Raw genomic sequence first — 19,285 nt, 5'->3', positions numbered from 1 at the left:
TGCTTAATCCTTTCTGGAATTTTTTCGAGGAAATAAGAGTTTAAGATTTACTTCGTAATTTTTAATATAGATATTTTGAGTTTTTATGTATTTTTGCCTTGTCGCGAAGTGAGAACTGAATTAATTGAATGAGAAATACTCAATCGTCTGTGAAAAACTTTTTTTTTTTTTTGCTTAATTTCTTTTATACATCATTCTAGCTTTATTATAGTATTTGAATAGAACATGTGGCAACGATTAGATAATTCTATTCTTTAAATGATATTAATTTTGTGCATTATGAGTTATAATATGAACGAAATATAATACTGTTAATTGAATCTAGCGCCAGAGTGTCGCTATGGTAAATAAATACTAGAGTGAATTTTAAAGAATGTATTTATTCTAGTGTGGTTTATGCGCTGTCGGCGAAGTAGATTTAATTCAATCTAATAAGTTTAAATGAAATGCAAGAAAAAAATGCGTATAATTTAATATTCTGTACAAGGAACTCGTGGTGTACACATCAGAGTTTTTTTTTTTTTCTTATAATCTTTAATTATATATTTAAGGCTATGGTTTCTCCTCCTACCATCCATCAGATTCTTTATTTGACGAAATATCTGTGAATTCACTTTCAGACATATTATCTATGTTAATTTTCGGAATTATAGAAGCGAGGATTTTTTCCGATTGTCAATAACATTCCTTGTATTTTTACGTTGTTTAAAGTCTCAGATATTAGATTTTTCACTTTATTGTCTTGTATAAATTATGTTCATTTCAAATGCCTGGCTATACACTTTGAATCAATATCTAAACAAATTTTATGTACCTCCAAATAAAAACATCATTTAGGATTAAACGTCATTCAATGTCTTCTTGATTTTTAGACTATGACTACTTTTAGGATTTGTCTGTAAGTAAAAAGAAATGTACTTGCAGCATTTATTTTGTTTTTAAATGTGTGAGAACACAGAATTCTCACAGTGAACACGGTGGCATTATCGATTCTTCAATCGTTATCGTGCCCTAACCACGTGCGTCGCTTTGGATAAAAACTGGAAGGACTGGTTTTGTCTTTCTCTTTCTGCCTGTCGACGTGTTAACGAGTGTGTGGGCCTTCGGGCCACCCACACAGCTCTCGCCATCATTCTCTGTAAAAACATCATGTAATCGAGCTGATATTCCTTTGCTTAAGATGGAGGAGAAAACATGTTCTTGTACGAAGAAAGCTGCATAAATGAATATAAGAACTCAGGTAAACTTTACTGGTATGCTGCGAGGTAAAATTGTTCCTGTGCTGTGATTCAACGTGTATAATCCTGATAATTGGATTTTTCGAAGTGACGACCATGTGCGCCAAATTCAAGCACATCTACAAGAAATCTTCTCTTTTCTCTCGCGAATAATTGCACCGCCTATTAATTAAGCTTCTTGCAAGATGCTGATAAGTAGTGTGTCATCGATGCTTTAGGATTAGGAATTACAGTATATCGTAAGAAATGAACGCTGTGAGAGTCCCGTAGGACTAACGAGTAGGACATGCCGAAAGGCATTCATGAATGTAGTTTTTTTTTTTTGTAACGTATATAATCTAGGCTAATCAAGAAAAGTGTGTTTTGTGATTTAATAAATGTATATTTAAATGAGAAATACAGACTCATGCATGCCTTATTGGGTAATTCATTTTATTCTTATTATTAAAGATCATGCAATGTACTAACCACTAAATTTTAGTTTAACTATTTACGCGGAGTTAATTCGCATTTGATACTCTTAGTATCGGTACTTTTATACGATCACGCCCATCAACACCACAAAATGTTATTACGTGCTCCGCCAATAGGCACCACAGGGAAAGAGAAGGATACCCCATTGACAACATTTTGAGAGAAATTGGCTGATATCCATGTTACAAGGAGGGAAAAACCGGGAAAATCCCAAACAGCTTCCCGGTTCGCTCCGATTCGATCCTCGAAACAAGCTACTAGCGTTTAACGGCATTTACTGCCCATCCGCTGGAGCAAAAGTAAATATTTGCAAAATAGTGGCCTCAACTCTTATTTAATGGAAAATAAATATATATAATGTAACGTCTACTACTTTTAAATTTATTATTCTTTCAAAATGCTATGTGTAAATAAGTTGAGGATTGGAAGATGCGTTTTTACCCTTTCCGAAAAGAAATATTCCTATTCAATCATTCAGAAACGTTATGAAATGCATGGTATAAAGTTTTTTAAGTGCAAAATATATTATTCTGAAAGGGAAAAACCGTCGTTCATTACTTCTATATGGAAAGAAGATTCCAAACGAATACCCGGAAAACGGATGCACATTTTCTAATATTTCTAAAAGTAAAATTGCTGGAAACAAGAATGAAATCCGCCGACGCAGAAATCAGTTGGAAAGTTTTCAAATACACCTGTAGCAGCAATAAATAAAATAACAAAAAAAAAAAAAAAAAAAAGATTTATCACTTCAAAAATTTAAAGAAAAATATTCACCTACTCTTGCCGTGACATGTGGCTTAATGCAGAGAATTTTGTAGAACCCTCTTTGAAAACTATTAGAGAAGATAAATCGAAATACATTGTGACTTTTGATCAAGCATGGGTTTACCTAAAGATTTTTCAGAACTGTAGACGTGTTTTCATCGCTTCATTCAACCTTTCTATATTTTTAGACAGTGCCAGACTTAATAATTATTTTTTTAAGTCATAGGTTATGAATAACTCGTACTGTAGATAGTTTATGAATGTTTTTGCCTTTTTTATTTATGAGCAGTTCCTTCATAGTGTAAAACCATTTATGTACATTCCGTTAATTTCTTCAGTTTCGACAAAACTTTTGTGCATAATAAAATGTAAAACTTACAAATCATAGAGATTCAATTTCACAAAATGGAATTAAAAGGGACAATTATGGGAAACTAAATTTAGTGATATAAGTATGCCCCGTGATCTTATTTTCTTTACGATAATAAAAATTTGAATGAAACATTTTGGAACATAAATTTGTTATGTTGGCAGTACTTACAGCAAGAAAAAACATGAAATAAATTTACAAAAATGAAACATACCTTCCCCTAAGGAAGTGGCCACTCCTTATCTAGTAGTCTCTCAGAAAATTTGCTGTATATTTGTACATAATATCAACCTCAATGAATTTCTGAAAAGAAAAGAATATGAAAAGTAATTTTTTAGTACTTTATAGTACTGTTTTACAATAAACTAGCGGTTAGCGGCCAGCCTTCGTCTGGCTTTTAAATATACGGAAAAATGCCTGAAGGGAACACAAAACGTTAAATTTAAAAACTGCGCAGAATTTTGCTCTGTAGAACAACTTCATCTAAAAAAAAATAATAAATAAATAAATAAAATAAAAAGTATTACATATAACAAAATTACAACGAAATAAGCAATACCCCTTAATACAAATATTAATTATCCTAATAAGTAAATTAACGAACTTCCCGTTGCCTTCTTTCCACAAACGTCCAGTATCCAAGAGAAACATTAAATTTAAAAACTGCACAGAATTATCGCCCTCATTTATCCAAGTGCTAACAGTGCTGATTTTCAACAGGCAGCAGTCCAGTATACAATTGAATGAAAACCTGTTGCCAAAACCACATTTCTAAAAGAATGAAACTATTTAAAAATGATGCGATAAAATCGAAAAGATAAAATTAAAAAAAATCTGATTCGAATTTTGAAAAAACCGCTTCGAGGTGCACTGGCTCTTATCTAGATGCACCTATATACCAAATTTTGTAGCCCTGGGTCTATTAGCTTACGCGCAGCACAAACGAATAACACACAGACTCTTTCTTTTATTATATGTTGAGATTTACAATACTTAGGTCCTCATTTAAAAGTTACACTTATTATCATAAGTACACAATTGTTTAACAAATTTAAAAGGCGGTCAACGATGATTAAGAGGTCAATAGCCATATATATATAGGCAATTGATCACCATAATGAAGGTCTCAATAATTATAAGAAGTTATTAATATCGTAAATGTGATAACTGTTTATTTATCTAAACTATATTGTGCATAGTAAGGAAGAAATCATACAAAATAATTATAAGTGAAAATATACAAAAATTATTTAATACATTTTTTAGAAAAAGTAATACTTGTTTTAAATATATAACTGTTTCATGGAAAAGTGCAATATAAGAAAATACAATAATAATCATCCAAAAGAATAGGAAGAACTCAAAACTTCCTCAGAAATGATATATGCTATTTGCAAAATTTAGAAGATTTTAATCTTTGCTTCCGAGATATTGAAAATTTAAATGTACAGTGCGCAAAAAAAATAGAACAGTTCTATATCTCCCATTCTACTGGGCCGATTGACGAAATTCAACTTGCGTTTTTCATGTCTCGAAAGCGCGAGTTAGGTTATACATTAGATTTATATATAGCATTGTTCTAACACAGGTATTGTGACACAAAATCGGACTTTTCTGAAATAACATATCAGTGTTTTCCATTTGTCGATTCTACGACTCCAGTTTTGCCAAACTGCTAAGTATGATCGCAGTTTATTAAGCAAACTGCATGAGATTTAGAATTCTTCAGAACAAATGACGGCGTGCTCTGTACACAAATATACTAAGATATCGACTTACACGTACGGTAAACATAGGACTAAACATACAGGAATTTTTCATTTAAAGAAAGGAATCAGAGGTTATACGAAACCACATATTCTCGATCAAATTAAAAAGACAAGACATATTGAAAGAAAAAAGTGCCAAGTCTACCACCCAACTGAACAGCACTCTAGACATCGTACACTTAAATAATGATGTCATTATTGAATATAGTATCACTTGTAGAGATTTAAAAGCTTTTCTAACTCTATGAAAAAATCATTTATAAAAGTTTCTTTAAAAATGATGAGTTAAGTATTCTGGATATAAGTACAGATTTTTTGTTTAATCTTACTGACCATAAATTATTTTGCCAACACTCTAGGAACTTCATCATAACAAGTAATTATAGTCTTACTGATTCATAAGAAATGAGTATAGATTTTGTGATAAGTCTTACTGATGTTAAATTATTTTGGCAAGAATCTAGGATCTTCTTCATAACAAACAATGAGGGTATAAACATGAAATTTATACTCTCATTGATACAATTAGCCCACCAGCGGCCGAGCGGTAAAGACGCTGAACACAGGTAGTTCGGTCCGAGGTTCGAATCCAGCGAACGGGCTGGCAGCATGGGCGTTTTTGTGGTTTTCCCCATGTGTAACAGGTATACGAGCCAGTTTTCCTTAGAAAGTCCTCCACGAAGGTATCCCTCCCTTTAGGCAGATAGCTCTCGTGTGCTTTGCCATTATTAAATAATCCAATCCATTGATACAATTAAAAGATAGTTGCAGACGGATACTCATGCATTAATTATTCCAAACAAGTAGATTCACTTTATAAAAGATTAAACTTAAAAATAGTTTAGTTTATAAAGGAAACCCTTAGCTTTCAGAAGTTGTCATTGTGAAACATTTTCTAAGAGAAAAACCTCATTCTTGGTATTAAATAACCAGTCTTAATATTAAATTCCTGTTTCCAATTAATTTTTTAGCTGACTACCAATAGCTAATTGTAAATTGTACAGTTAAAACATAGTCTTCAAAATAAATGTATACCTGAGCCAAAACGTATGTTCCATTGATAGAATTGTGGACATTCAGTTTTTCTACTAGTGTAACACATGCCACAATTCAGTTTGTTATGTATGCGGCCATGTTACATACACGTTAACTAAAACCTGCCCCGCCGTACTGAATTTCAATGTATCTGCAGATATTCTAATAATTAACTACATTTATAATAATTAAAAATACAAAAACCGTTTTGAAATAGGGTACACTTATAATAAATGTACCCTCTTCATTTATATTAAATAAAAATGCATTAATTTGTTTTGAATTAATGTATAAATGGATATTTGCAGATGGTATGTGTAATACATTTATTATATTTATTGAAAATGTATATAAATACTTTCAGCGATCGCGTAAGAATTTAAATGAAAGGATTGGTATTTTTGGATTTATTCTGAAGAGTGCTTAACACTCCTCATCAAACCAGAATAGGAAATGAGAATTTTACAGTGCTGCAATCAACAATAGGCTGTTCAACAGTGTACTGTGATAATAATCTGAGGGTAGTTCACTGAAGCAATTATTTCCTATAAAGATACATTATCTAAATAGGTTAAACTTTTAATCTCTAATATATATACATTAGAGATTAAAAGTGTAATATGCTTTTAAAACATTTTTAACAGCTTTGAATTATAATTCATTCATGTAGAGGTTACGCTGATACCGGTTACTCAAATATCTGTTTATACAGCTCACGATGATGCAAAATTAAAATATAAGTAAAAAAAAAAAAAAAAAAAAAAAAAAAAAAAATTTGATTCTTTCAATTTCATAATGCATCAGCATTTCATTTAATTAACATGTTATTTACATACCGAATATCCAATGTGATACTGAGAATATAATTTCTATCCTAACGCGCGTTCTTAGCTAATAACAACAAAGTTATAAACCAATAATCAGCAGAATATACGTTAGGTTCAATCTAAGGGGTATATAAGGTAGGTATACTTTAAGAGTTTTATATATATATATACGATATATATATATGTCATTACAGCAAGGAAAAGACGGAGCACTGTTGATGCGTACTTATCCTATATTGAAGAGGAAGTATTCTGATTGCGTCGTAAGCTAATGTGTTGACTTCGTAAATAAAACTTGGCAGTCGAGGCGATTTTAATTCCATTTTTATTTCCAAATGACATTATGTGGCCACAGATCACTTGGCAAACTAATCGTGCCTGTTCAAGAAAATTTACATTATTGATATTTCTGCAATAGGAAGCAGCGTAACGAAATTGCGTCTAAGCACAGCACAGACAGAAGCTGAATTGCGTAGTTATGAAAGATGGAAGCACGTGAAGAGAAAAGTTTTGGTTTACAATGGTAGTTTCAGTTCCTAATTATTACGTCATCAGCGCTGCGCAGGCCATGCAAAAAAGAAAGAAAAGGAAAGATCTAGAAATGACGCAATGCAGAGACATTATTACGAGTTTTAGAATAGAGAGGAAGAATTAATGTTTTACCGTTAGTTTAAATTATCATTTTGATTGATATATTTTTTATCTTACATATATATTTTAAGGGATTTCTGCCTGCATCTATCAACAATGTGTCTTAAATTAGATTCTTCGTTTTTATGATTCACTCAGTTTGCATTTTCTTATACAGGTGACAGAAAATCAAAATACAGGGTACAGAAACTACATGAAAATAATATGTTAATTAAAATGAGACTTGCATTATAGAAATAACTTTTATTTGAGCTAATTATAATTTTAATTGATATTTTTTCTCGTATTCGTTGAAACAAAACTTAGTCACATAGCATACCATTATACTTGGGGTCGGAATAACATAGTTGAACATCAATAAATACTTTGAAGAAAGAACTAAAATAAAATTCAAGACTGCATATAGAATAATTTATCTTACAGAAATTTTGTTTTCGAAGTTCGTTTGTGGAATTTCATTGAACAACTCTTACAACAACTTTTTAAATATGAAAACTTCCCTGAAAACTACTTCGGCTTAAGTTACAACTAGTAATCAATCTGAAGCTGTAAAATATCCGTCCACATAAACGTTCTCGAAATATGTTTTCGAAGGAAATAATCTTCTCTTGTTTGGCATCAGGCTATTTTTGGAATAAATCATTCGAATTGAAATAAACGGAACAAGAATTTTCATTCCAATTTCTCATCAGAATTCTAAAATCTTCTCGCAACAAACTCGAAAAATATTCTTAAGCGTTTTATTTTGCCTGCCCATTAAGTATAGAAGAAACTGCGTTACTATGGAGACGGGCAACAAAATAATTCACTTCACAGAAAGAAAACGTTCTCCATACAAATGATGGTTCACCGTCGAAAACACTTCTCTTTTCTGAGAAGCAACGAATTAGTTCTTTTATTTCAATGAACGCAAGTTTTGAGATTTTGGGATTGGAAAATAAATTGTTCTCAAAGTTTGTTTCGATAGCTTCCTTTGATAACCAGCAAGCTGTTTGAACACAGTAAATCAGTCGCTAGTAAGGAATGCGATTTTATGTGAAATAAAATTTGACTGGCAATTTTGCGTTTCAGAGAACAGAACGGTTTCAATTACGGCATCCGGTCTGAGACATTGTGTAATAGCATACAACCATTTTGACTGAAAGTTTAAATAATGTCTTAAGATGTATTCGAACTGCATGAGTCGCTGCTTTATCTTCTTACAGTAGAAAATTTACGATGCATTGCTTCTTTATATATACAGTAAACGAAGGGGTAGGTAGCAGTTCCATTGATTTTACTACTTATCCCATGGAAAAGTAATCAATTCTTGTTAATTCTTGATTCTATTTACATTTGTTTCCACTATATAGATTACAAAATACAGATACACAGATTCGTATCTGAAACACAAAATCACATTTTATGCAGAGTAAGTACACATTCATATTTTACAACTGTTTATTCAAATTACGTATTAGAAATTAAAAATTGCATTACAAAATATACATGAAGAAAGTGAAAGAACAGAGCAGCGTGAAAGATTATGATTGATTCCGTAGTGTGGGGTACTAACTTCGTGTTGTCAACTAATTTTATATTTGAAAAACATGTTATGCATATTAAAAATATTACTACTAATTTTAATTTCATATTAAAGACACATACTTTGCTATATCAAAGGTTACTTAATGTACACATTGGTACTTGTGATTGTACAGAACTGAATGCGATTACAAGGAACAGTACGATAACCCCAAAATTCACTAAAATAGATTCATTTAAGTTAAATAAGTTACAATACTAAAAGTTTTGCAAAATACTGCATGTTGTCAAATTTGTTTTGTGTGTTGTTTTAAAAAGCTGTTTATAAATTGCGTTTTTACATATTTCTTAAGATATATCAAATTACATAAATTTCTACACTTCTTGCATAAATTTTTACACCTTCTTACATAAATTTCTACACAAGCTCTTTGGCTTCTTGAGTGTGACTTTGCCACAAAATAGCAGATGCGGGCGTGCGCACGTAAAAGCAAGAAAACCTTGAAAATACGACACAAAAACAGTCAAATTTTACACAAGCATGAAAACAACTCAAAACCTATCTGCCATTGTTAATCCTAGGAAATTCTTTGTACCGATTTCGGCGTTTTGATTGTACTGATTGTACATCAAATTGTGCTGTCGTAGTAATTGTCATGTGCCGAATTTTAACTGAACAAATGCTTTGAATTAATATATCATTCAATGGCAATTTTAAGTTGAACGAGAAACCAAAAAATGTAAAATGAAGTTTAATTTTCAAAATATGAGGATTTTTACCTTCTAGACATTTCAGATTTTAAGTTTCTTTTAGAATTCTGAAACATAAATTTTCCTAGCAATTGCATTTAAGCAACATAAAATACACAGTCGATGTTTGCGTTGCATATAGTATGAAAAAACTTCAAAATGGAAATGTCTAAAAACTAAAAATCCAGCTATTTTGACACGAAATTTAATTTTTATGTTATTTAGTGTATTATGTTAAAATTGCTAATGTACTGATTCTAGTAAGAGTTTTACTGATGTATTGATAGATGGGCCGTTGTAATGATTTCAGTACAATGGCTCATTTATTTATTTAGACGTCAAACAACAAAGATGAAGAGTTATATTTTCAAATTGTTCACAGTACTAGTTTCAATGGTTTTACCGAACCATCATCCTCAGCTGCAAAAGCGCAAATGAACGAGATAAGCTAATTGTTTGCTTTAGATTATTTTTTGCTTTCTTTTTTTCAACGTGTTTTTCGCCATTTTGCGATTGTATGAGTCTCGGAGCCGGAAACAGGCTGATTTTTTGCTTCCTTTTTTCCACGTGTTGTGTTCGCCATTTTATAATTGTATGAGGTTCCGTAAGTATTTTTTTCCAATTTTTTAAGTTTCATTTGCGTTTTAAATATTTTAATTTTTCTTATTTGATATTGTGATTTGCTTATCTAATTTCATGCTTTTTAGTTGCAAATCTTTTATTTTATATTCATTTTCAGTGTGAATGTTTTCTACTGTTTTCAGCTTTATTATTGGTCAGTTAATTAAGTTTGATTTTCTGCATTGTTTATCATGCCTTCATCGATTAATCGTTTCACTAAATTACGCCTGAAACGAAAGAAATATCTGAATCACCTTGACTTTTTACTATAGTGTAAACGTAAAAAATTGATTCCCAATTTTATTCAAATCAAATCTAACCAAAATCCTCCTAGTGTAATTTCAAGAATTCTGTTAAACTGCAAGCTTATCTTGCTTCTGTCCATCATAAGGATAAGGAACTGGGGACGTGGGCACTATGCCTCTACCGTACGGTTAATTAGTATAGCACCACGTCCACCATGATCTAGAGAACCCTTAGGACAACACTAATTCAAATACGTGAGTACATAATTGAAAATGAATGATTGATTACAAACAATTGTGGTATACCTTGGCAGTAAAATGGTTGCATTTGTGTAAATAACAAGTTACGATACATTTAACACAATACGATGTAGTTAAGAAATATGTGTTATTGCATAAGACTTCTAACAAGTGATATATCATTATACTTAATACATGACACAATGCGAGGATAAACTCCTGAGGAGAAGTCAAACATATAACTATAGAGAGATTATAATACGATAAAAATACGGTTCAGTATAATACAAATCCAGTATAGGATGACAAAAATACAGTAGTTTGCAGCAGATTACAGTAATGATGAATACAAAGGTATGGACTAATATGTTTGCGGTAAACTACATTGAAAATATTATGCCAGTTAAAAATGGATGTGCATATAACATGATGCAGTTTAAACAGTTGTAGTATACCTTGGCAATAAAGATTTGTTGCATTTGTGTAATACATGATACAGCACGAGGATAAACTCCTGAAGATAACTCAAACATATAGTTGTAGAGAGATTATGGGTTAATAAAAATACAGTACAGGATGATAAAAATGCAGTATAGGATGATAAAAAGACAGTAGTTTACAGCAGATTACAGTAATAATGAATACAAAGGTATAGACTAATATGTTTGCGGTAAACTCCATTGAAAATATTATGCCAGTTAAAAATAGATGTGCACATGACATGATACAATTTAAACAGTTCCGTCCATCATAAGGGATACACGTCAACAGTTATCCAAAATTGAACACGAGCTATATAAGCTTCATTTGGAACTCGCTAATCATATCCAAAATTCCCCGCCATTGAACTACTTGAACTTGGTCTACAACTGAGAATGTAGTTTACCGTTATACAAACAATGTTGAAACTCTCACCGACAACCACGTGATTTGCGCATGCGCGCAGCAAAAACTAAATCAGAACTTTTTTAACTGAACTTTGAGAACTCGTGATGGACGCTTGAGTGAAACATGTAATCCTCTTCTGTGTTATATATATGTTTTAGCTTAGCGATGTGATTGTAAATTAAATATCTTATTATCTTAGAAGCCTCTCTCTTTCTGTGAGTAGTGTATCGATGAATAAGAAAAATACTCCCGGATATGCCTTTGGATTAAAAGAAGATCGTCTAAAAGGTAAGCCTTTTTACCTTTTATTTTCTAAGAATTATTATGATTATACAAATACTCTTGCATTTAAATTCGAAAAACTTCTTTTACAGTCTTCCAATTTAAGTAGTTCAGGAACGGCTACTCGTTTTTGAGTTATGCGAGATACGTACGTACGCACTGACGCCACGAAAAAAATCTCTTCAGAATTCATTTTAAATCAGCTTTATCATTTTTTGGAGAAAACAGAGTCCTTTATTCTGTCCTTACGTACCGATGTCACGCGATAAAAAATCGTTAAATTGCATGCGATAGCGGTCAAAATGGATATTTTCGTTGAAATATGATACCCGAAATTTTTCGCGATTGCAATACTTCCTTTTTACTTCGTACAAGGAAGTAAAAAGGACGTCGCAAAATAGCTAAATTATTAACTAATAATTTTAGAGTTTGAGAAAGAAAACCTCACCAGCTTCCGAGATAAAACATTTTTACAATCAAATTGGCAGAAGAAATGGTACTAAGAACAACAACTCTGAAACGGCAAAAAAAAATTGGGAAGTACCAATTAATCACAAAAACGCATTACTTCTAGGAAAGACCTATGGTTGATCGCCATGAAAATCGACAAAGTTTTATTTAGTATCTACTCCAAATTAAGTTTTCCCTTTTTTTTATCTAATTTTAAAATGCAATTAACTCGGTTCATATTTGATATTATCTACACAGACATTGCGGTAAATACAATAATTAAGTGACAGGACACAACTGAGAAGTGAGAATCACTACTCCACTGCAATTATCCAAATATTAAATAAAGTAATTATCTTGAGCTTTGGAGTGCTTAATTTGCACCCGAATTATACAGAATAGTCCCATTTATATCTTCATTCTTCCTTTTAAAATCACGTATGTCATGTTTTCTTTTAAAATCGTGCTCTCGCCTATTTACGGATACTCTTACTGAATATGAAATCTAATTATTAGTTACAGCCTAATTAAATAAGTATAATTTTTAACATTTGCTATTCTGACTCATGATGAAGTATCTCGTTATTCACTCAAGTACCGTTCATACGAAAAATATAACGTGATGCATAAATGTCAGTAATACCTAACGCATATTTAACTCGTGTCATATCCCATTCCCTGAAATTTGTCCACGCTTATGTGCCATGATACGATTGTTATGACTACGCTTATTATGACGCTAATTATGATTACGCTTATCTGTCATGACGTTCGTCAGATAAGAGCTATAAATACTATCAGAATAACCGAATAAAAATATTAAAGCAAACAAATATTGAAGCACGTTGATAAATACAATGTTATAAATAAAATAAATACAAAGTTTTAAATAAAATAAATACAAATATACAGTAGTTATAAGTATATATATAGTAAGGTATAAATAAAATAAATACGAAGTTATAAATAAAAACAAAGTCTGAAGTGGTTGAGATTTTAACCAAATGATCGTTTCTGAAGTTTAGCAAGGTTTAACGAGTACAAATTATCAATGGATATAATCACGTGGAATAAAGAAACATTTTCTAGATTATTACAGGAATATGCGTTTAGACTAACATGGGAACGTTATATATATTCTGTATATTTAATAAGTGAAAAAAATGTGTGATGTAATCCTGTCAAATTATTTAATATTTTTAATTACATTCATAATGAACTAAAAGCATATTTATTTAAATCAATCAGATTAAAAAGAAAAAAATATTGAATATTTGTAATTAGACATCTGATGATTTTAATACATATTCATTTAAATCAATCACATTAAAAGTAGCAAAACATATTCTTAAGAACTGTGTTTATTGCTTTTAAATCTATTACTCAATAACATTCTAGATCAAATTCGGAAGTATCTTTAGCTTTACTGAGCTGATGCTGATGCGTGGAAGCTAAAAGTATTTTATTTCCGGTCGCAGCAACACATTTCTTTTATAGAGTTGAGTTTGTTAATTAAAATTGGAAGATCAAATCTTACATTTTTCCGAATGGCAACATTCTCGCGCTCTGGATCTAAAAATGTTTTATTTCGAACAGCGTCGTTAATGTTCCCTTTCAGATCGCTGAGTTTGTTAATCACAAATTCGCTAACGTTTTAGAAAGTGTGAAAAAAAGTGTGATACAACAAATTCGAAGTTCAAACTTTGGGCTTCCAGGTGTATGTGTTAGGGTGGAGTTCAATATTTCATGCCTCAAGTTATCGTCGTTTTTTCACAATGCGAGCAATGTACACATACATGCATACAGATTCTTCATCATTTAGTTTTTTTTTTTTTTTTTTTTTTTTTTTTTTTTTTTAATACAGAGCGTTAATATTTGGTGGCAACAATTTGAAGGCGATACGCCGTTAGTAGTGAGCCGACTCAAAATCCTATTTCGAGAATAGAATAATAACCCCTTTTGGGGTAATGAATAACTACTGTAGTATATAGTGTGTAAATTTTGGATTTGAGGTTTGCGTAGATGTGGTGAGGATGAATCTAGATATTTACATAACATTTACAGGAAGGGAGAAGTTAAATTTAGCTCGCCCTCTGAAGACTCATCTCGTCAGGTAAAGTGGACATTTGTGATGAGGAGTCTGTAGGAGAGGTGGAAAATTTTGCATGTCAGATAGGCCATCAACACCGAATTCTGAAGTATCATTCTTAAGAAAATAAGTACCTAAAACTGTATGAAAAGGTTATTCGTTTTCCTTCGTCGTAATATAGTAACAAGATAGCACTCTATGGCATTGTGCACTGCCATTAGTTTATTTTATTCGAATCCTAATATATTTCAGGCATTTTGCGAACACGCTTATTTGTGTCTGTGAACGTTTGCAAGATGGTGTGTGTCTGTATTTTGATTTGAAGTTATACAGTTTTCTAATGCAGTCTTTCCTCTTTCGATTTCACGTTAGGTTACTTTATGAAATCACTGCATTAATTAATGAGACATTAATGCTTAATCACTGCATTTTAGATGTGTAGCTGTTACGCACAGCATGGCTTTCAAAACTATTAATGCACACGGTTTGGTACATAGAAGTGTTAAAATTATAGATGGCATTAGATACTTAACTCTTAGTGAAACTACAATACTCTGGGCTATTCGAAATCAAACTACTTACTTTTTAATGTTTTTAATTACATCTTTATTATATTTTTATTGGTACTGATGTAATCTCCACTCAAAAGGTACTTTTTGTATTACTTTTAACACTACTTGTACGTAGCATGGTAAATATTTTTTTAAAATCTAAATGATACGATTTATAATTGATCATTTTTACAAACATTTGTGTGATTGGTTCAATTAAGTAAAGGTACGCCTAACGAAAAATAATACGTAATATAAATTTTATAACGTTTATTACCTTATTATTACTAATTTTTAAGAAAAAGTATTTTGAATGTCATTTATCACGTATGTTTTTATGATTATTCGCCAAATTTACGATATTAAGGAAATGACATTTTAATGCCATATCACATGTATCTCATTTATGAACTTCTGCACGTTAACGTGAATAGTTAAAAGTATTTCTAACACAATATACCATGCATTTCTGCTTTATAAATACTGTCACTATTTACATGCATAAAAATGGGTTTTCTAATGCTATATAACATACACCTTATTTTAATAACTTTCGCATCATTAGTATACTTAAAAAATATATTTCTGACACTATTTATTATGTAAAATACTGTTACTTAATTTTCTTCCTTCACGTTCGAACGGGGTTCGTACATTTGGAGTGAATAACGACGACACTCGATGAAGTATCGAAACACACTTTATTTACCAATATTAATCAGATAGCTCCAAAATCACTTTTACTGTCGTCGAACTGTTAAAAAGACGCTGACACGTTCAGCAACACAGCCTTCACACTGTCGGGCAATAACGGTGGAGACAGCTTCACTGCAAAGCACCCGAGTACAGCTCCCAACTCTGCTTGGTCGTTCTCGGAACTGCACACGCTCTCTCGAGACTCTCCACGCGATGTTCTCGACGATACACAAGAGTATAGCTCTCGACTCAGCACAGTCTAAGACAAAACTCGACGATGCACTAATTCGCGAAGCGCTAAAAGACTCTCTCTATGCACTCGACGACGAACTCGACGGTAGACTTCGAGACACTCGCTCAATGACTGACTATCAGCTCGCTAGACGAGGCACGCACACTAACTGACTGCGGACCAGCGAGGTTTATATAGCTTTCGGCTTGTGTTCGAGAACGTTCTGGGCTAAACCGGTAAGAATTCGTTCCAGAAGGTTCTTCATCCATCCATGGTATATCGCCAATTTTGTCGCCAAATGTGGAAATCCTGCTTTCCTTTGCCATTTTATGGCAACCATAAAACTCCTTTGCGGGGAAGCCATCTTACCGCGCCTGTACATTTCGTGACAATACTGTTAAGTGCGTATGGGTTCGTAATGGAGAGAATGGCCACAGAATTGATGAGAGCTTGCTGAAGTTTACTTTTGAAAATTAATAAATAAAAACAGTTTACAACTCCGGAACTTCTCACACTAAGGGGCCCACCAGCAGCCGAGCGGTAAAGTCGCTGAACACTGATAGTTCGGTCCAGGATCTGGTAAATGGGCTGGCTGCATAGACGTTATTGTGGTTTCCCCATGCGTAACATGTATACGAGACAGTTTCCCTGTGAAAGTCCTTCACAAAGTCTTCTCTACCCTCAGGCAGATAGCACTCTTGCGGTTTGCTATAATGAAATAAACCAAAACCTCACACGAAAGTACTCGTTAACCTCTTCATCAGTACGACAGAACACTACAAGTGGTTACCACCTCAAACTACTAACTACCTTAAACGCAGCGCGATGTAAAGCGGATCTCAAAGCGAAGCTCGCAAGACCTCTCACTACTCCAAACGCAACTGAAACCTAATGCTGTCTTTAATCTAATATAGTTTTTACTTCGTCCGCCAAGAAATTTCCAGTAAATCCGATCTGTCAAAATTGCTGGAAAATATGCATAGTGTCAGTTACATAGAGCCGAATACAGTTATAGATACTTAGGGGTACGTTCAGTTATAGTTACACAGGGATCGCACCACATTGTCACCATGATCACCAACCTTGACGACTTTTGACGATTTCTCACCATATTTGGAGATAACAATTAGTTGACAAAGCCATCACCAGCTCTGTGTTGTCTCGCCAATTTGGCGAAATAGCCATTTGCTTTAATAGCTTTCAACTCAATGTTAAATGGACCTGTAACCCTATTTTTCCGGCGATGCTTTACATTTTTATATCTTTCACGTTATATTTTGCAAGAAATATACAAATTACATATAATTTCATTAAAATTATTTATCTGTATGAAAACATTTGTAACAATACATTTAGGAATATTTGAATCATTAACGAAAGTAAAAAAGGAAATTTAAGCCATATTTTAGTCTTTTAGTGAGTTTCGGAATCCTACACCATAGACACTACTTCTACCACCACTTGTGACTACGAAACTTAACAGAAAAATAAGATGCACAATCACAGTAAAGTAAGATTGGCTACACGAATGGCTGCTTTTTTTCTCTAAACCGTTAAATCGGCTACCTAGAATACCAATATGATATAAAGAAAATGGCTAAACACCTATTAACGTACAAAGCTACTTCAAACTCACGGAATAAATTCGAAACTAACTCTCCTACTACTACAAACTCTTAAAACCGCTGCTTAAATATTGCTTCCGAACTCATTAGATTTGCATAAACGTCATTAAAATTTATATTCTGGCAGGAAAATGAAACAGAAAGGAAGGAAAAGTTTCTATAACTAAATATAATTGGTTAAAACAAAATAATGTCTTCCTCATTTTTATGAACGTTGTTACCATTACTTCATTAATATAAATAATCAAAGGTATTTGTAATGTCTTATAACCATATATTTAATTTGTATAAGCAATCGAATCATTGGAGTGGTTAACAAAAGATATTTCTGACATCAAATACCACATGCCTCATTTTTATGAACATTCGCACCATTAGCGCAATTAATTAAGGATATGTTTCACACCATTTATCATGTAAATTTTTTTATGAATATTCGAACAATCAGTGAAATTAATATAATAAAGTTTAAACAATCATATACCACATATCTCGTTTTTATGAGAATTCGTATCGTTAATATTAATAATTAAAAATATTTCTAACGCTGTATATCATTTACCTGGCTTTTAGAACAATATTTTAGCAGCAAAATTTCTCCAATAACAGTCCACTATACATTTCCTCTTTTTTAATTTTTTAGCCAATTCAACCAGATTTATGTCAGCATTTTATTAAATCAGTATTTTAAAATATGTTAATCTTAGTTTTACTTCCTGATGGTCAGGTCATAAAATTTTTCAAATGTATGCAAAAATTATTGTAATAAATTACGTTTCAGCCATTTTGCCAAGATGCCAATTAGGTTAGAGATGATAAAGCTACATCGATGTGCACCGAAAATATATTAATGCGTTATCTGCTAATAACTCAGCTTTGATTGATGAAAGTAGCTGTTCTGATAATACACCAGTACAATATTCTCTTAGCCAGAGTGAGTTGTAATGTTCAGAGCATGCTGTCCATTGATTAGCTGGAAGAAAACCACGGTAAGAGAAGAAAAGGTTGTTTATTTCATGCTCCAAAGTAAAGGCATACCATAAATACATGGCACCACATCTAAAAGCTGATGAGCGCCTTGACAGGTTCTTGACAAGAGCCGAGATAGAGTTTCGGTAATCGTGATTGATTGCCAAAATCGTGATCGGCAAGTCTTTTGCGAATATAAACAAGCGAGGTTACGCATGTATGTGTGTGTGCGCATTGATAAATAAAAGTTAACCTAGTAATTGCTTTGATTCCTTTTAAAAGAGGCGAAAACTGGTAAAAACTATTTATACAGAGCGTCTCTTGAGTTTTACATTCGCTTAGTGTATATGCTCGTGTGCATAGTTTTCATTATTATCACAAATGTTAAATGGTAATATGCTTGCGCATAATCACAGAACTAACTTAATTTTAGTCTGATATTACATATATATTTGGCATATGACTAGAAAATATGATTTCAAAGCACTTAAATGCCCACCAGCGGTCGAGCGGAAGCCGCTGAACACTGGTAGTTCGGTCTGGGGTTCGAGTTCCGGCGAACGGCCTGGCTGCATGGGCGTTTCCGTGGATTTCCCCTTGTGTAACGGGATACGAGCCAGTTTCCCTTGAAACGACCTCCACGGGGCATCCCTCCCTTTCCGTGTAATGCCTAAGGGCGGAGCACGTAATAAGAAAAAAAAAGAAAAAAAAAAAAAAAAAAAAAAGAACACTTGCATTTACCCAATTTTTATAAGTACACAATTTAAGAAATTCTGTGCAAGTAAAATAAAGCTAGCAAAGTAGTGGTAAGAGAACATTACAGTAAGAGTATTTTGAAAACTATTATTCCTTCCTTTAAAAATAATACTTTCATCTGCGTGTCTTAAACTATGCAAATCAATGTAAAATTTCCGAATGCCTTTAATCATTTTCATGCTTAAGATACCTCTTGCTCTGGGGCACTAGAAAAATTTTAAAACAGTAATATAAT

At 32.3% G+C, this 19,285-nt stretch overlaps 1 protein-coding gene across 2 annotated transcripts in view; it reads right to left on the bottom strand.

Moving 5' to 3' along the window:
- The window catches only part of LOC118187546 (QRFP-like peptide receptor), a 696,437-nt gene that overhangs the window by 601,238 nt on the left and 75,914 nt on the right, over positions 1 to 19,285 (bottom strand). For both annotated transcript variants that reach the window (XM_085810979.1, XM_085810980.1), the window contains exon 2: positions 3,065 to 3,153. The gene's annotated coding sequence lies outside the window, so the exon portion shown is untranslated. The remainder of the gene's footprint in view (positions 1 to 3,064; positions 3,154 to 19,285) is intronic.

The sequence above is a fragment of the Stegodyphus dumicola genome, chromosome 2 (genome assembly GCF_044657685.1).
Source record: "Stegodyphus dumicola isolate Sdum_Otavi_A_Nest chromosome 2, ASM4465768v1".
NCBI classification, from domain to species: Eukaryota; Metazoa; Arthropoda; class Arachnida; order Araneae; family Eresidae; genus Stegodyphus; species Stegodyphus dumicola.
The sequence above is the reverse complement of the archived record's forward strand: the minus strand, read 5'-3'. Positions and strand labels throughout refer to the sequence as shown.